The sequence below is a fragment of the Pimephales promelas genome, chromosome 7, assembly GCF_988280905.1.
Source record: "Pimephales promelas chromosome 7, fPimPro1.hap1.1, whole genome shotgun sequence".
Lineage (NCBI taxonomy): Eukaryota > Metazoa > Chordata > Actinopteri > Cypriniformes > Leuciscidae > Pimephales > Pimephales promelas.
The window spans coordinates 25,697,795-25,716,564 of record NC_142775.1 but is presented as its reverse complement, the minus strand read 5'-3'; the positions used below and the strand labels follow the sequence as shown (position 1 = coordinate 25,716,564).

Genomic DNA, 18,770 nt, shown 5'->3' with positions numbered 1-18,770 from the left:
GTCCTTTGAAGGACCATTATATCATCCTAATCATGTAACATTAAAGAAGATTCATTGAATTAACTAACTATTACTCCTACTTCTAAGAATGTGCATGTATATTTTTAGATGTGTTTTATATAAAATAAATATTTTCTGTCTGCTCGGATTTATGTGTGCTAAAAGCTTTGTTACTCTCTTACAGTTATTTATTCTTAACTTATTAGTTATTTATAATAGTTTTTTTATGGTTTTGTATAATTTGTTTTATGTTCTTAAAGCTCCCTTGAAATAATGTTCAACAAGCACTTTTGTCTTTTTCTGTTGACATATATTTACTTTTGAAACAGGAAGTTGTTGTCGACGGGATTTATCTGTAGTTATTATGTCAACAAACGGTTGACCCCTCTTTGGTTATTTTAGCACCATAAACCATGATTTGCTCTTCGCTAGTAGATTTGCAGATTGCATTAGTGGATTGGACATTGTACATGACCTCAAAGCCAACAGACATGACCACAAAACCTTCATGGGTTCTTTAATGATTTCTTTTTCAAATAGTCTGCAGTCATCCTCGATTTAAGTACGCATCATGAGTTGTTGAGTGCTGATCTCATTCTGTTTATGAATAATGGTTCTGAAATGTAGAAGGAACAGTATTGTGACCACCAGACTCATGACACCCACTTATAAGTCACAGTGGTAAATTTGAGTGATCTCAATTATTATAAACTTTAAGCTTGTGGCAGATATCAGCATGATGATGTTTTGTGTTTGTATTTGGCTATACAGAATGAGCAGAGTTGTATAGCATGTTATTTATTATAAAATAGAAAAGAGCAAAACTGGAGTCTGCCCAGTCATGTTTGGAAATAGAACTGTTCTTATTGGCTCCCCAGAGTCCAGTGGTACCCACCTTTTCAATAAAAGAGCAATTTCTTTCATCTCTGAGTCACGAGGGTACAGATGGCAGCGATCAGTTCGCCCGGCGCCTACCCAAATTCAGTTCTGTCTTGCGGGCAGGGATCAATCTCCTACTGGTCGAAAGACGTGATCGAGCTAGTCCCACCAGCCAGTATGGGGACAGGGTTCTACAGCCCCTACTTCATTATACCCAAGAAAGGTGGTGGGTTAGGACTGATCTTGGACCTGCGAACCTTGAATCGGGCCCTGCACAAGTTCCCATTCAAGATGATAACGCCAGATGTTTTATTCCCTGGCCGAGGGGATAGAGCTATAATCAGGCCTTAAAATTTAGAGCCAAGAACCTGACAAGTACATTTTGATTCACAGCTTTTAAAAAAAAAAAAAAAAAAAAACAGTTTACAGACCGACATTATTCAAATGTGCGCACACACAGCTCTTTTGCCTTTTGTCAAGAATGAGTCATTTAAATACATTTTTAACATAATTTATTCATGACTAACATAGGCTATAGACCACTTGGAAGTTGGAACAAAGAAATAAAATAAGTCCTCTGTAAAATCGTAACATCTCAGCACTCTAAATAGGCCTAGACATAGACATACACTCACCTAAAGAATTATTAAGAACATCATACTAATACTGTTTTTGACCGCCTTTTGCCTTCAGAACTGCCTTAATTCTACATGGCATTGATTCAACAAGGTGCTGAAAGCATTTTTTTTTTAAATTTGGCCCATTTTGATAGCATCTCGCAGTTGATGGAGATTTGTGGGATGCACATCCATGGCACGAAGCTCCCGTTCCACCACATCCATATGCTCTATTAGGTCGAGATCTGGTGACTGTGGGGGCAATTTTAGTACAGTGAACTCATCTACATCTGCTCCTCTACATCGAGAGGGGTCAGCTGAGGTGTCTCCGGCATCTGTTCCAGATGCCTCTTGGACACCTTCCCGGGAAGGTGTTCCGGGCACGTCCTACTGGAAGGAAACCCCAGGGAAGACCTAGGACACGGTGAAGGTACTATGTCTCCCGGCTGGCCTGGGAATGCCTCGGTGTCCACACGGAAGAGCTGGAGAAAGTGTCTAGTGACAGAGAAGTCTAGGCATCTCTGCCTAGACTGCTGCCCCCTCGACCCAGGCCCTGGATAAGTGGAAGAAGATTGATGGATAGGCTAAAGTTAACCCTCTGGTCTTCGACAAATGCGCCGGTGCGATTTGCTGTATTTTTCCATCCCTGCCTTTCTCTGTTCGTCCGCTTCATTGTGGGTGCACAGAACGCAAGCCTTAGGACCTCAGACCAGCTCTTATCTGTAACGAAATCAGCAGAGAGGGGAGGCTGTTTCCAAGTGAGGTTGGCCCACTGAAATTGTGGCTGCCTTCATCTTGGTGAAATTCCTGAGATGCACATGTCCACTTAGGTGGTGAGCTCCTCTCAAATGAGTGTGTGCTCTCGCCTAGGCATTGACAAAGAGTGGTTCGCTGACAGATATTCGTGAGTTGGGGACTGGGTGACACCTTAGTCGAACCGCTGCTTCCTGTGGGCTCCCTTCACATGAAGCCAGTTTCACTGTAAGCCCAGGTCATTGAGTCAGCTTGCTGTGCCATTCCCCTCCTATGGACTGGTTATATGCACAATTTTTGTTCCAGTTGAGTTCCCCTTTTTTGCCGAACCCTGTTGAGTTCCTCCATACCCTTCGGCAGGAACGTCTGAAGGCAGGCCTATCACTTGTATGCACTAATGGAACCTGTCTTAGGCTGGGTCCATATGCTGTGATCCCTAATGGCGATCCCATATGTGTATTCTTCCAAGGTACTGCTCCCTGCAGCGAACCCATGTCTTCCCTTGGCAGAGACATCACTGTCCGATTGATTGCTCCCCCTGTATTAGGCTGGAGCCACCCCAGTGAGATTCCATATGTCGTACTGTCCGGTCATCCACCCAGTTCATATATGTATTCTTCAGGTCGCATCCCTTCCGGCAGGATGTGGCTTCCGCAGCATCCCTTCCTTCCTTGTAGAGGGAACGCTTTCCCAGTGGTCCTGTAAGAACAGCGGGGACTTTCCTGGCCTAAGCTCTGTCCTTTCCCGCCTTAAATCCTGCCAATAAATAAATAAATAAATAAAAAAATGTGGGGGGATCTCAAGGCTTTTGTCTAGGCACTGGAAGGTGTCAGCTTCCTAAGGTGGAAGATAGTGGCTTGTTCAGTGGTTATCCCCATTCAGTGGACATCGACTGTGTCTGACGTTCTCGACTGAAAGGGAACGTCCTGGTTGCGTATACCTCGCTGGACACAGCTCTTTGTCTGTTACAGAGGCCAGAAGAAGAGAAAGGTTGTCTCCATGCAGAGGTTAGCCCACTGGATAGTGGATGCTAGTTTCCTAGGCATATTGCCCGTTCGGCTTGCGAGCACACTCAACTAGAAGTGTTGCTTCCTCCTGGGTGCTGACTCAAGGGTCTTTGCTGACAGATAAATGTAGAGCTGCCGGATTGGCAACACCTAACACATTTGGTAGATTCTATAATCTCAGTGTCCCCCAGTGGCCTGTAGCACGAAGGACCATTAGATGTTCAAGTCGCAATGCACAGCAGCTAGTGCAATTCGTGAGCTTAGAATTATAAGGTTCTATCTCCACTTTTGGTCGAAATTGAGTTTTTGACATAATCTGATCCATTGGGTGTTTATTAATGCCTGTGTGGTGTTATTTTTGTAAAAAAAAAAAAAAAGATTAATAGATAAAGCTATAATAGAAGATTATACTACATAACAGTTTTGCCAGCTGGGATGTAAAAACTTTGATGCTCAATATCTCAGAACTACCCTAAACGGAGATAGAACCTTATAATTCTAAGCTCACGAATTATCGTATGCCAATGTGCATTGGCTCGTTTAGTTGCACTCAAAGTAGATAGGCTCTCAAGTGAGATCCCCATTCATCAGAATTGCTTCTGATGTACATCTCCATTCCCTCCTTGGGGAACGAGAGTTACCCATACGTAACATAGATGATTTCTTTTATGTCCAAAAAGGCTTTATAGCAGAAATAATTTTAGGTTCTGTGGTGACACTTTACAGTAAGGGGCACTAACTGTGGTGGTTAGCGTTGTTCGCAAGGGGGAGGGCTGGTCCTATGAGAAGCACTTTGATATTGCACTGTTGATGAGAGAGTGTGTACAGAGTGAGAGTGAGAGAGCGAGAGAGAGACAGAACGACAGCAGAGCGCTCTGTAAACAGGCTGTCAGAGAAAGAAGTGCAGGGACATTTTCATCTGCTACAGCCAAAGGAGTGCATTGCATGCAACACTGAAGGATAATCACAAGAGGCAGAGAGAGAGAGAGAGAGAGAGAGAGAGAGAGAGGGAGAGAGAGAGAGAGAGAGAATGTTTAATTAATTCATAGAGGAGGGGAGGGACGTTTCTGCCGCTGACTGAGCTCAAAAAAGCATTTTGTTTTGAGCAGTCTGTGCTCTGAGCACCATCACATGAACAAGCAGAGGTATAGGGTAAGATTTGTCTTTCTTTCTCTCACGCACATCTGTTCTCTGCGCTCTCATGTGTTTTCTCTGTGCACGTACCGATAAATGCCGTCTGCCTAGGCAGTGACCCTTTTTTTCCTCCATGGTTTTTTTTTCTATGGTTCCGTCAGTCAGCAACGGAAGCCTGCAGATCAGAAACTGTCACACCAAAACATGCACATTTATCAAGGCTTCTTAACTTGTGAGTCTAAATTAATTGCTGTGCTTTCTGTGGATTTAGGTTTTTTTTTCTCAGTTGCACCATCTTCATCGTCTTGCAGGGGGGGATTTTAGGTGTTTCCTGTGCTTTGTTGAGTTCACGTGTAGGATGTTGCCTGCTTAGTGCTTTTGTTATTGTCTACATTGTCATAGTTTGTCTGCCATGTCAGAGCTGAGTGCTGATAGTGTTTATATTTCACATTCAGCTGAGAGATCAATAGAGTTGGATGATGGATAGATGGCTTGTGGATGGATTCTTTTGATATGGGGGGAAATTCAGCTCGACTATTTGACCGGGTTTGTTTGGCATCTTTCGTAATGCCCTGGGGTGGACCACAATCTCTGTTGTGAGGGAATGCAATCAATTTTGATGTGTGCGATGATTCATTCTCTTCACAAACCTGTGCTATCATGTGGTCGGGAGATGCTGGTAAATATCCAATCAGCTTGCTTAATTAAAGCTCATCATGTAATCACCAAAGGCACTGGGTTTTCATGTCTCAACAGGATCTCTGAAGCAGGAACAGCTTGAACGTTGTGTGCGTGTGTGTTTTCATGGGTAGAAGCTTTGAGCTTTTTCTCTATAGCTGCTTGAAGACGCGATTCATGTTTTCAGGTTTCAGAGAGGGCATGCCGAATGCTTTTGTGCATGTTTGCAATGTTTTACTCAGTAATTAGACATGCTCTCAGTCATTATAAAAAGAAACACTGAGTATATAAAGAAAGAGAAAATATTGCTCATGAGACTTTAACCAAGGTCAAAAGCAGCAGTCAGCCACAAAGTATCTTAATGTAGTCTACGATAAAGGAGAGCCTGAATAAACACTCTTACTGTTTTCTTTGGCTTGTCTCTCATCTTTACTATGCCGGTCTTGTGTAGATGAATATGTTTCTGTCTGGTAGAGAAGCACAGTGTTTTGTCCTGGTGTCCTTACTTGATGTATGTAGTATGTGTACACGTAATGGGAGACACACTGAGGGTCTGTGTTAGGGTCTGTGTCTGTTAGTGGGAAACTTTTTTAAATAACTATAATAAAGGAGTTAAGCATGTGGTTTTATTTTGAATAATTGTTGGCACGCATTACAAAGCAGTGGATTTCTGTACATTGGTGTCTTTCTTCTTCTTCCTATTTCCAAGTAGGTACTTCATGTTATTGTCATTTACTTTATTGTTCCTGCAACAACAACAACAACATCAATAATAGTAGTAGTAGTAATAATAATAATAATGAATGGGTGTTCGGCCTCCAACATTAAATTAAATTGATTTATACATCATATAAACTTTTGATAAAGAAAAAAAGTTTTTTGTAAAGAAACTGTTTATATAGATTTTCTGACGTGGTGCAATCTTTAAATGCATGCCCATTTACCATTGCTTTATTTCAACAGTGCATGGCAAATTCTCTTTCCTTGTACTGTTTCATCAGCCATTATATTGCTTTGGACCATTAAGGATACCATGTTAAATATCAGTTCTGTCACACACTTTACTAATGCATAAAATACAGCTGTAAGTAATTATATTTGCGAACATTGTAAAGAATTGCTTTGTGGGAACAAGCACTTAAAGCATTTTCAGAGTTATTTTTGATGTGAGAAAAGATAACTCTAAAAGGCATGTCATGTAAATGCATTAGAATCACAACAATGAAGTAAGCACAATTTTCACTTTTGAGTTGGGAGTTACTGTTAATGCTCCTGTCTGCTCTTTAGGCCTGGACATGCTACGCCGATTCTGCTTCTGTGAAATCAATAGGAAAAAAAAAAAAAAAAAATCTTTACCCAGACAGCAATGCCTAAACAGACCCAGAAGAAGATCCATGCCTAAATGCCCTCAGTGCATCTAACAATCAGACAATATTTCTACTTAAGCAGTGTGTTAGATACTTACCTTTTATTCTTTCTGATTTGTTCCACCGTTCCTTCTGCAGCTCTTCTGTGGCCTTAAATTATAAAAGGGGCTGGGCCGCTGGTTTGTGGACAGAGCATGAGTCCTGCTATATATAGATATTCATACTCATAGCTGAAAACGTTGAGTTGTAAGAGAAAATGTTATATCATGCCAATAAAAAATGTGTATGAATTTATTAGATAAAGTGTATATTTTAATTCTAAATAAAGTAAAAGGTCCCACTCTATATTAAGTGACTTTAAGTACTATGTACTTACATTGAAAAATAGGTACAATGTTCACTGAACAAATTTATGTATGCAACACTTTTGTTTTTGGCCCCATTTTTCATGAGCTGTTTTTTCAATTGTGTCAAATACAAATATTTAATTAAATTACTTTAATACTTAAATACTGTATAAATAATATTAAAATAATACTGAACTGATCACCAAGTTTTTCCACCATTTTCTTCAGCAGTCAGTCAAAGGTTAAATTTGGTGTTAAAATGAATTATTAAAAGTACAAATGCTGTATTTTCTCAATTAATGAGTTATTAGAAAGTAAATGTATAAGATTAAACATGAAAAAGGAAATTGCTGTTTAAATATTATAACATGGCATAAATAAGGAAAAATTATATTTCAAACAAAACTTTATGCATTACAAAAAAAAAAAAAAACTAAATATATTGAAAGTATGAGAAGCATTCCTGTGACAGAAGTTATTATTCCCTGATGGATCTGTAGGTTATATCTGATTATAAAATGGCTGTCAAGAGTGTGTCATTGACAACTATAATTGCTAATTTGATTGTTTCAAGCAAAAGTTGAGTAGTTTGCTGCAATAGTGTTTTTACATTTACATTTAGTCATTTAGCAGTATGTTGTTTCATAAAAACAACAAAAGATCATGTTGATAAATAAATTTCATGGCTTTTTTTAATTCAGTGTGCTACACACAACAACACCTAATTACACCTACGTTTCTCATGCACACATTGCGAATGTTGTAATCTATTAATATGTGTGGCGAAATATAAATTGCTTTTAAGTTCTTGAACATACATCAGTATAGTTGTGTAAGCACAAGTAACATCAGGTTGAAATATACAACCACATACTGCATATGCATAAACTCAAGTTGCAACTTGCTAATTTTTTGACCCTTCTTATTTCTTTCTAAGCACATCTGGGAATTTCATGTGAAAGGCCAGCAGTTCCTGTCATTGAAATGGCATTATCAGGTCCCTTCCAGCCTCATCCCTTGATAATGTGACATCTTTAGCTGCCACTCTCATCCACTGTCAGAGCTCGTTCTTCCGGCTGCACGCCAGACCACAGAGATCTGTTGAGTTATTCTGTTGAGAATATTACAAAAATATTACACCATACCTTATCAAAGTCAAGACTGTGACAAGCTGGGTGTGGGTTAGTGAAACGGACTGCACATGGTAGCACTGCTGTTGGCACTGAATGGACTGTGACTCCTGCGGCCCAGCCATGCTGTTTAAGAGCAGTCTGTGTTTATGGAAGCTGGGATTTTGATGATTCTGTGAAAAAGCATAAGGCATTTAAAGTGTCAAGCATGTGGACTGAGAGGCTTGTAGATCTGGATAATTTCACATGATAATGCAGTAGTACTTCACTTCGAGTTCCTTATTGTTGCATGCATTAAGCATCTCACTAAAATTCATTAATGTGAGATGTAAATTTGTCTTTGTTTATAGACATTGTATGATCCTCCTGTATTTTATGTATGTTTTGAGAGTTACTGCATGGCCAGCCCATTCTCACCCCAAGGCGTCACCTAACTGACGCCTTGGGAAGCATTTGACCACGCTTCAATATCTGACGCTTTAGGCGCCCTTTAGCGTCAGTTAGATGGCGCCCTAGGATCGTGTGTACCCTACCCCCACCCCACACCTAAACCTAACCGCGTCCTCTAACAGACGCTTTCCTTTAGCGTCAGTCAGGTGACGCCGTAGGATCGCGTCATGTAAGTGACGCTAAAGGGCGCCTAAAACGTCAAATATTGAAGCATGGTCAAAGGTGACGCCTTGGGGTGAGAATGTGTTGCAATGGCTTAGAGTTAATGTTTTAGAGGCATCTTTGCATGAAAGACACTTAAAACCTAATGAATGGAAACACAAAAGTTGAATGTATAACCAATTGAAGAGTTCAGATGCAAAAGCCTCTAAATGCCATTTGAAATTTTCCTCTTTAATGATGATTTTTAACAAACTTGTATATTTAAGTTCAGTAATTTCACTTAAATGGCAATGATAATTACCTATTAATTGTTATTTAGGTGAAATTACTGAACTTAAATATACAAGTTTGATAAAAATCATCATTAAAGAAGAAAATTTCAAATGGCATTTAGAGGCTTTTGCATCTGAACTCTTCAATTATAAATTATACAGAGATATTTACAGCAATGATTCAGATAGCTTAGTCTGCTGATGAGTAAGACTTTCATGAAATATCTATTTGGCAATGAATATAATATCAGCTCACTGTTTGATTTTTGTTAAAACATTTCATGTTCAGTGGGAGGAAGGTCATGACAGGACTTAAAGAAGGCGGATGCAAGTGGATTTTTATTGCTAATTACGTTAATAATAATTTCCTTTGGTACTTTACTGAATGGTCGAAATGATTGATAATGTTACTGGAAACTCTGTGTCTGGGGCAGAGTGGGAAGGGATGTTATAAACAGGGCAGGAAATAAGAGAAAGTTGCTCATACTATAGCGCTATCAAAGCTCAACCGACGATCGCTGAGATTTCGGTTTATCTTTCCGCTACTTTTTGATCCGTGAAGTTCTTTTCCATTGTGGGCTGTGCAGGAGTCCATCACATCTCTGTCATGCTGAAACTGTTATGTCAGTTGCACCCACATTACAAAGGCACAGTGTAAATAGTTTTCACCTTCCCCAGTACTACATAGTGAAACTATCTGTGGGCTATGTAGAAAGAGTTTAATAATGGATCTGAGAAAGGGTCAGGTAAAGAGGTACATGTTAAAGAATGGTCTCATAAATTCTACATGAAAAGGAGATGAATCATGGACCGAGCAAGTAGTTTGGAGAAAAGTGGGGGAGGAAGAGAGAGAAATGGAGAGAAAGATAATATAGATGTGAGGGAATGGTATAAATACTCCAGGGCTGGAGGATAATGGAGTGTCAGTTGGAGACAGAGAGGCAAATGAAATAGGGTACATGCATTGCTTCACTTTCTAGACATGAGCGAGCAGATGGAGAGAGAGAATAATGATGCTCATACTGTTTAATGGCACTAAGGCAAAATATCTCTGGATAAGATCTGTGTTCACTGTACAATCCTTTTGCTGGACAACATGCTCTGTCCCAGTCTAGACCCTGTTCCTGCTGCAGATCTAGAGGAAGTTAGAGAAAAAACACCTCCAGGGTTCAACAGTAAGGGTTCAGCGTGACAGAGATTTCAAACATATTGGTCGAACAGTGCATTTTACTACATCTTGTGTTCATTGGTCATGTTTATGCCCTGAAAACATAAAGATTTTACATTCTTTGATTTATTGTACACTGTAGATTTTTTTTTTAAGATTAATACTTTAATTCAGCAAGGGTTTATTAAATTGATCAACAGTAAAGACATTTATGTTACAAAGATTTGTATTTCAAATAAATGCTGTTCCTTTGAACTTTCTGTTCATCCAAAAATCTTGAAGAAAAACAAAGAAATGTTGCATGGTTTCCACAAAAATATTAACACAATGTTTTCAACGTGTATAATAAGACATGTTTCTTGAGCATTGAATCAAAAAATTAGAATGATTTCTGAAGGAGTAACAGCTGCTAAAAATTCATGACATCATAGCTTTCTGAAATACTGTTGTAGCAAGGGGCACGTGTTCATCGAGATCCACAACAGGAGAGAGGGAGACAGGAGATGAGCAGTACATAAGTAGGTCAAGTGCAAAATGACAAAACACAATATAAAGTCTAGGCCTAGTCCTCTGTCGTCCATTACTGTTGTCGCTCCTTCTTGTATGCGTCCAAAGCTCCTCTGTGAGAGATACGAGACCAATGCAGCATGCAGGAGGCGCTCATCGGTAAATGATGAAAATGATGTGTGATAGACTTGGAAGCATTGTATGAATTACAGTTATTACTGCAAAAAAAACATTTTCTGTTGTCTAATCAGTATTATAAATTATGAAACAAAACCTTTCCCTGATGCATCAATTATGCTGCTAAAATTAAAATGTATTACTTTTGTTGTAGGGCTAGTAACACAAGACTGATTGGACAAGCAGAAAAATAGTTGAGTTCAGATCAAAATATTTCGAATATGCCACAATATAAATAGAAATCAAACCACGGAGTTTAAAATGTAACTAGTGCAATAAAATGGAACAGGCTTAATTTTGGGGGCAGTTTTCACATTTTTTTTTTTTTTTTTGGGATAGTTGTTTAGTGTTGACTGGAATATTGGGCTGAGAAAGGGTGAATGGGTTCAGGACATGGAACTGGTTTCCCATGAACCACCAGCTCCTGTATGTGTCCCGAGCTCTAAGCACCACAGCTCTGACAAGCTCAGTAATATATGGTGTCTAAAGACAGGAGTCAATCTAGAGACCATTTCATATATGGATAGTGGAATCTTTTATTTTCCAAACTATTGATTTACACATAAGAATTTAGTTAGATGTATAAACCTTCATGTCATTAATGATTTGTTTTTAAACATCTACAGTAAGTTGTCCATCGTTTATTATATATATATTCATGTAGTGTACTGGACCTGGTCCAGTAAGATTTTTTATTGACATAAATGGAAAAATTTGAAATCAGTTTACCTTATGAAATGTGGGTGTTGTGTACTTCTCATTTTATTACATATTTTATGTTTACATGCATCCGATTTAACGAAATAAGAGAATGATGTTTCATTATGTTTTGCTTTCTTGTGGACTGGTACAAACACATCCCATAAAGCACTGATGTACACACACACACACACTGATACACACAAACCCATTACCGCTTTCATTTCATCTCCTTGCTGCAAACTTATGACGTCAGGTTGCCAGGCAACTGTCTGAGCAAACAGAATCCCTCTCTACGCAGAGGGGAGGCCCCATCCTGTTGATCAGCACGTGGCTCGAGCAGCCCATTAAACACACACACACACAAGCACACACTTTTGCACAATACAGCCATTAACTTTGTCTCTCGATCCTTCCTTTAATGTACACATTCCCTTAACCTATTAGTGAATTCTGCCCTTGACAGTAATATCTTATGGATAGCTTACATTGTTAGTAGGAGAAAAATATTATGAGTGCTGAGGGAAACCCTCACATGAAGAAGTGTTTTTCTAACCGTACGGAATGGAGAAAAGTGAAAGGTAGTTTGCATGGTGGGAGGATCAAAAATATTTTCCTTCTTCTGGTGATACTAGAATTAAATCCTTTACCACAAACCTTGTATCTTTATAGAAGACGTTTATGTGTTTATAGTGTCTGTCTTCTCTCGTTTATTTTATTTTTTCACCTTGACTCTACCTCTCGTTTCCCACCTTTTATCACTCAGTATGGCACGTCTCCTTTCATAAGGATGGAGCTGGTGGATTTGATTCTTACAGTGTTCTAGCAGCAGGAAATTATGGCACCTCGATAAAACTAAATTTTCAGCCTGTCTGTTTGAGACACCACAGTAACATGATCTCATTCTTTAAACAAGACCCCATGGTGCTTTAGTCTTTAGATAAATAGCAATTTTTGAACCGGGAAATCAACATCTGAAGTATTATTTCAGTGGTCATGAAAATTGGACCATATTACTTTTAGGACTGATAATTGCCATAGACCTTGCAATTCTATATTACAACAATATTTAGCTCATTCTTCTCATATGATATGTATTGCAATTTTTATTTAGTAGCAAGTATTTTGGAATTTTATAAAATTTGGCTTTTGATTGATGTCTGTTTAAGTCTTAAAATATTTAATAATTAAAAAAATATATTATAAAAGTTGGCTACTCTTTAAAATAATTTTAAGAAGTTAATAATAAATGATGTACTCATTTTTTATTATTATTATTATTATATTATAAACGAAATATCTTTAAATACAAACAGCAAAGAAACACATTATCAACAATAAAACAAATACAACCAAAGAGGACTTAAAATATCTGTGAAGGTAATGTGGATGATCAATACTGAATGAACATACTGTAACAGTGTAAAAAGACGGTTACTATTTTATTGTACTGTATTAATCATTTTATAAACATTTCACAAGCATTTAAAAATACATTTTTCATGGTAACAATTAAAAATCTCAAGAATCACATTTTGTAGTAAAATCGGAGCCTCTTCCCCTGAGCAGGATGTTTTAAATTCACTATGAACTCTCTCAAGCTTTGTGACATATAATATAAGTTCGGTTGTTTTAATCCTGACTTGCAGATTGTGAACAACCTTTGCTAAACTGTGAATTCAAATGTGGAAAAGTACTTACTTTAAGGGTGGGCAGAAATACAAGCCTCTCACTAAAGTACTTGGACTCAAACCAAACCTTTTTGTTGGCTGTGATGTTCTATGTTGTGCTAATTTGACACATATTTATAAAGTGGCTCAGTACAATTATGACAAGTTTCTATATTATTTATCCTAGACCGTGTTATTGATATCATGTTTGGCAAGCCGAAAGGAGAGTTTAATTCTGGGAATCAAATATAATGTGTGTAATCCACTTTTTTATTAAACCAAGTTAATACTTTTGGGCCTTTTCCCATAGGAATAGTTCAGTTCTATTTTGGTCTCTATGTGAAATGTTCCACAAGGGGAAAACAAATTCACTTTGAAGTCACAGATGGTAACAGAAATCACGTCCTTGGTTATGAATCAGTAAATCAGAATTATGGGGGGAAATGTATGATGTCTCATATGAATTCTCTTATTAATAGATATGTAAGGTGTTTATACGGTACACAGTCATGTCAGGGTTTGGATGAGTTATCACTGACTTATTTGTCTTTTTATTACCAGACAGGGTTGCATGATTGGATTGATCATTTAATTATATAGAGATAATCATCGATAATCAAACTTAATTTGAAGCAGTGTTTCAATTAGTATCCTGTTTCCTTAGTTCTGCGGATGTGTTTTTTATGCAGGAGTGGCATGTAACTTTATGGATCGTTATTTTTAAATTCAATAAACTGAACACAAAAAAACTTAAATGTAGTATTTTTTGTCTGAAACCGGACAGAAGTTAAAACAGCTCAGTAACGCATTTTAGTCTAGGTCTAGGCTATGCCTGGTCTGTTAAACCGGGGGTCAAGGCTTAAATACATGTGAGTAATTAGTTTGAACGGTAACGGGTGTGATATAACTAATTAAACTAACTACTCAGACTCCAAAACTGAACATACACGTTACAATCGTCACTGTCCTCAAGAATGTTCAATAATAGATGTCAATGTGGAGAGTTTAGTTGGGTTGGATGGATCATTTTGAGACTTTAGAGTAACTGGCAAGATTCCACACAGTGATAATCTCTGCTTTACTGTGTGTTTCCATACAGTTATACCAGCACCTACGCCAAAATCTTTATCTTTATCTACAACTGATTGCCATATTTTCGTTCTCAATCATCCACTTATAGTTTATCAGTTTTTGCTTCCTTTGTGCTTTTACAATGTTTTCCACAGAACTGAATTTACCTGAATTCATCGCAAATTCCTATTACAGTCATTTGCAATGAAGAAATTTTAGTTTTTTATTAATTTTAATGGTAAATAGCTGCAAACGGAGACGTGAAGTCGGACACTTTTCTGGTTCCCGTAGTTACCGCGGTGCTCACGTGGTGTTTGCATGCTTTACCATAGCTTAAGTGAAGTAAATGCAACATTTGGCAAATAAACAGATATTTCAGACACATTTTTATTCAAAAGGTTACTGCTTCATACAGCATCTGTTTGAACTAGAATAAAGTTCAAAATAAGCCTATATTTCAATGACGTGGAGTCAACCCAGACAGCAAACTGACATTGAATCAACGTGGAAACGACGTCTCTCATGACATTGAAACAACGTTGATTTTGCTCATCGAATTAACGTTGAACCAACGTCAGACGCGGTATTCTTCAAAGCTAAATGAAAATTGAAAATCGGTTTGCTTTCATAACGTTGAAACAACGCGTTGATTTCAAGTTGATTTTGAAAGAATGACGCGTCTGACGTTGGTTCAACGTTAATTCGATGAGCAAAACAATGTCAGATCAACGTTGTTTCGATGTCATATTTCCACGTTGATTCAATGTCAGTTTGCTATCTGGGAATGTTTTTTAATCAATTTTATTTTTGATAAACATGACACAATATAACATTGCGACTACATGAAAAGATTGTTTACCAGCCCATTCTCACCCCCAAGGCGTCACCTAACTGACGCCTTGGGAAGCATTTGACCATGCTTCAATATCTGACGCTTTAGGCGCCCTTTAGCGTCAGTTAGATGACGCCCTAGGATCGCGTGTACCCTACCCCTACCCCAGACCTAAACCTAACCGCGTCCTCTAACTGACGCTTTCCTTTAGCGTCAGTTAGATGACGCCATAGGATCGCGTCATGTAAGTGACGCTAAAGGGCGCCTAAAACGTCAAATATTGAAGCATGGTCAAAGGTGACGCCTTGGGGTGAGAATGCGTTGTGTTTACTGTTATAAAAAAAACTGATTTGTGAGCTTTAGTGGAACTAAATGTATGAGAATAAACACGAAACGCACGTGATCGTTGTCATGCGTTAAATTCGGCGAATCGTGGAACAGCTGTGACATCGTCAGAGCTTGTGCAGCCGCTCTTGAGAAACTGCGCTGGCTGAGTCCTCCGGCTACTCTCGAAACGCTCTTGCGGTACTTTGATGGCATATGTCACAGTCACGTGGAGTCAGCGCTGCATCAAGTCATAGAGTCAGAATTTGGCGTAAACAGAATGAGAACATGGATCCATCATGCCTTGTTACCACTGTGCAGGCTGCTGGTGGTGGTGTAATGGTGTGGGGGATGATTTTTTGGCACACTTTAGGCCCCTTAGTGCCAATTGGGCATCGTTTAAATGCCACATGACAACAATTAAACATAAAATATCTGTAGCCATTTGAAATGAGAGGGAACCACTGCATTTTTATCACAATCCAAACAAAAATACACACAGGTACCATGACCAGTTGTATTTGATTATAATTAGATTGTTTCATTTCTAGATTTAAAGCAAAAACAAAATGGTCTGACTTTAGTTTTGTGAAATTAAGCTACACTTGCACAAAACAAAAACAGCAGATGGACTAAATGAAAATGCAAATTCACTATATGACAGTAGGTGGCACTTATGGAACAGCAGAGGTTTTTTCGGTACCGCTGTACACAAAGCAGCGTAAGAGGAAAAGATAATGTCATTGAACTTTTTTGAAGAGAGTCAGTCTCCTCCCAGTTAGTTTGCTGTGCCTGGTACAGTATTAGATCTGTGTTGTTCACTTCTTTGCATCTTTGGCCTGTGTTAACGTCATGTTAATATTTCCATACAAATGACATTTTGAGAAATGGTTGCAATGCAGTTTGTGTGCAAGTCTGCAATAGAGATCGGCCAAAAATGAAACCGGTTGACTGACCATAAATCAGAACCAGGCGATTTTTGCTCCAGAACCAGACGAAAGTGGCCGGTTCCCATTTATGGTCGGTCAACCGGTGCTTCTCTATTGCAAACTCTATAACGTATTGTGGTAAATATTCTTCAGGGTGCATGACATCATGAAACACCTAATATTACTTAATTTTATGGTTAGACCATTGAGATATATATATATATATATATATATATATATATATATAAAAAACCTTAGCTTTAAGGTAATATATTTTTTTACACGTTGTGTAGGCTATTTTATACTTCTTGTCTTCGTCCTCCCTCGTGCTTAAACTCTTTTCTATGTACAACAAACATCACACATCGCTCTGTGCTTTTTAAACCAGTGGGAATGAACTTACTCCCTGGCATGCTGTAACTCATGGCAGCCCTATCAACTCCATTGATTTTTGTCTTTTTACTCTTGTCTCTTCTCATCATGGCAGTTTCTCATGCGCCGGCTCCTCTCACAGATTTTATGTCTATATCTTCCCTCCTTGTGAATGTGCTGGCAAAGTGCTGTTGATTTTTCGTTCTGCTTAAACTCTTCGGGAGTGTCAGAACAGGGAGGGAGACAAAGCTAGAGAGAAATAGAGACAGAAAGAGATTATTCAGCAGAGAGAGAGAGTGAGGGACATTGATTGGTGTGTCACTGAGCACAGAGGCAGGCCAAGCCCATGTGAGTCATTTGCTGAGTGGCCGTTTGAACTCAGAGCTATATGGAGGAGCAATGCTATGTTGTTTTAACTGGGTGTACTGGAGCGAAGACAATGTCCAACTGAAGGCAAAGACAGCATACTGCATGAGCTCTACACCTTGTCAAAAACAAAAGGAGATACATCCTTATTTTTAAGTAAATTTTATTGGTCAGAGGTTGTTTTTTGACATCCCACGAGGCTTACTGTTGTTCTCAATTGTGTTTCAAGCCTAAATCTTGTTTTATATGTTTGTTGTGAAATTTCTTGAATGGAAACAAGTGAGAGAATTATTGCAGATGCTATCTTTCAAATTCGTCTGAAACTGAAAGCAGGGGTCTTCAAGATTGACTAGCTCAAATTTAGCTAAAAGTTTGAAATCTATCTAATATGATATGTATTTCAAAAATATACAGTATATATATATATATATATATATATATATATATAAAGGCTGCTGATTTAACGTTAATTTAAAAAAATATATATACATTTAAATAATTGAATGCATTTAACACACCAGCATCACCCCTGAACTAGGTCATCATTCATATAGGCCTAGATGATTGGTGACGAACATGATACAACTCACTGCATGATGGTGCCTATAGAATGCAGTTAGAATATACCTCTAAAAATCAGGGACCCTCTATGAGTTTTTGTCTCATATTTATTAAGGGTGGGAATCTTTAGGCACCTCACAAATCACGATCAAAAATTGATTCCAAAACAATTCTTGATTACTTTTGTTTCTTATTAATTAATTAGTTTACCAACTTTAATTATTTTATTTAATTCGTTTTTATTTAGTTACATATATGTAATTATAAATACTTTTTAAAATAATTATAAATTAAAACATTTAATTAAATCAATTGTATGTTAAGAATTATATACAGTATATATGAAGAGTTCAGATGCAAAAGCCTCTAAATGCCATTTGAAATTTTCTTCTAAAATGATGATTTTTATCAAACTTGTATATTTAAGTTCAGTAATTTCACTTAAATGACAATTAATAGGTAATCTTCTTTGCCATTTAAGTGAAATTACTGAACTTAAATATACAAGCTTGATAAAAAATGATCATTTTAGAAGAAAATTTCAAATGGCACTTAGAGGCTTTTGCATCTGAACTCTTCATATATATACAGTATATATATATATATATATATATAAACTAATATAGCTTCGAAACATAAAAGCAAGTAGTAGATGGTTAAGAGTGAGGAGGAAGTGATCTGAGGTGTGCATTTATTTTATATGCTTTTAGTTTACATTTATACACCCTTGTGTCGATTAAAACCTGTATGACTTTCTTTCTTTTTTTTTTTCTTTTTTTTTTGTGGAACATAAAAAAAGAATATATTTTGAAGAATGTTGGTAACCAAACTGTTTTGGTCAATAAATATATCTAAATTCGCCTGGGTTTCACCATTCTGCCTTGCCGCAGCACGATTTTATTCGCGCTGCTAGGCAGTCTGGATACCATGAAACAAATGTTCCCCTGAAATAGGGAACCAATCAAAGAACGGGGAGGGAGCACAGGCGCATTTGACGTACAGGCGCATTTGATAGAGATTCATAGCACCCAATAAATCGACTCTGGGCATTCGTAAACCACACCTCAAATACGAGAAAATGAACATGTGGTTTCCAGACCACATTTCATTCTCAATGATACGTGGTCTGGCGTTAGCCAGGCTATATCTAAATAGCAATTCAAATGCAGCATCTGAAAAAAATCATGACCTTTGTAGCCTAAAAGTTTGTGTAATAAATTCTATGTTAAAATAAAATATTGAAAGAACTGAAAGGTTTAAAAATGGTTCTATGTCATTGTTGTGAAAACCATATAGGC

At 37.8% G+C, this 18,770-nt stretch overlaps 1 protein-coding gene across 4 annotated transcripts in view; it reads left to right on the top strand.

The window, feature by feature from the left end:
- dgkg (diacylglycerol kinase, gamma) overlaps positions 1 to 18,770 on the top strand; it is a 113,175-nt gene that overhangs the window by 13,662 nt on the left and 80,743 nt on the right. For 3 of the 4 annotated variants that reach the window (XM_089133268.1, XM_089133267.1, XM_089133265.1), the window contains exon 1: positions 1,318 to 4,408. The exons of the other annotated variant lie outside the window; for it this stretch is intronic. The gene's annotated coding sequence lies outside the window, so the exon portion shown is untranslated. Of the gene's footprint in view, positions 1 to 1,317; positions 4,409 to 18,770 lie in introns of those variants that run through there. 4 annotated transcript variants of the gene reach the window in all.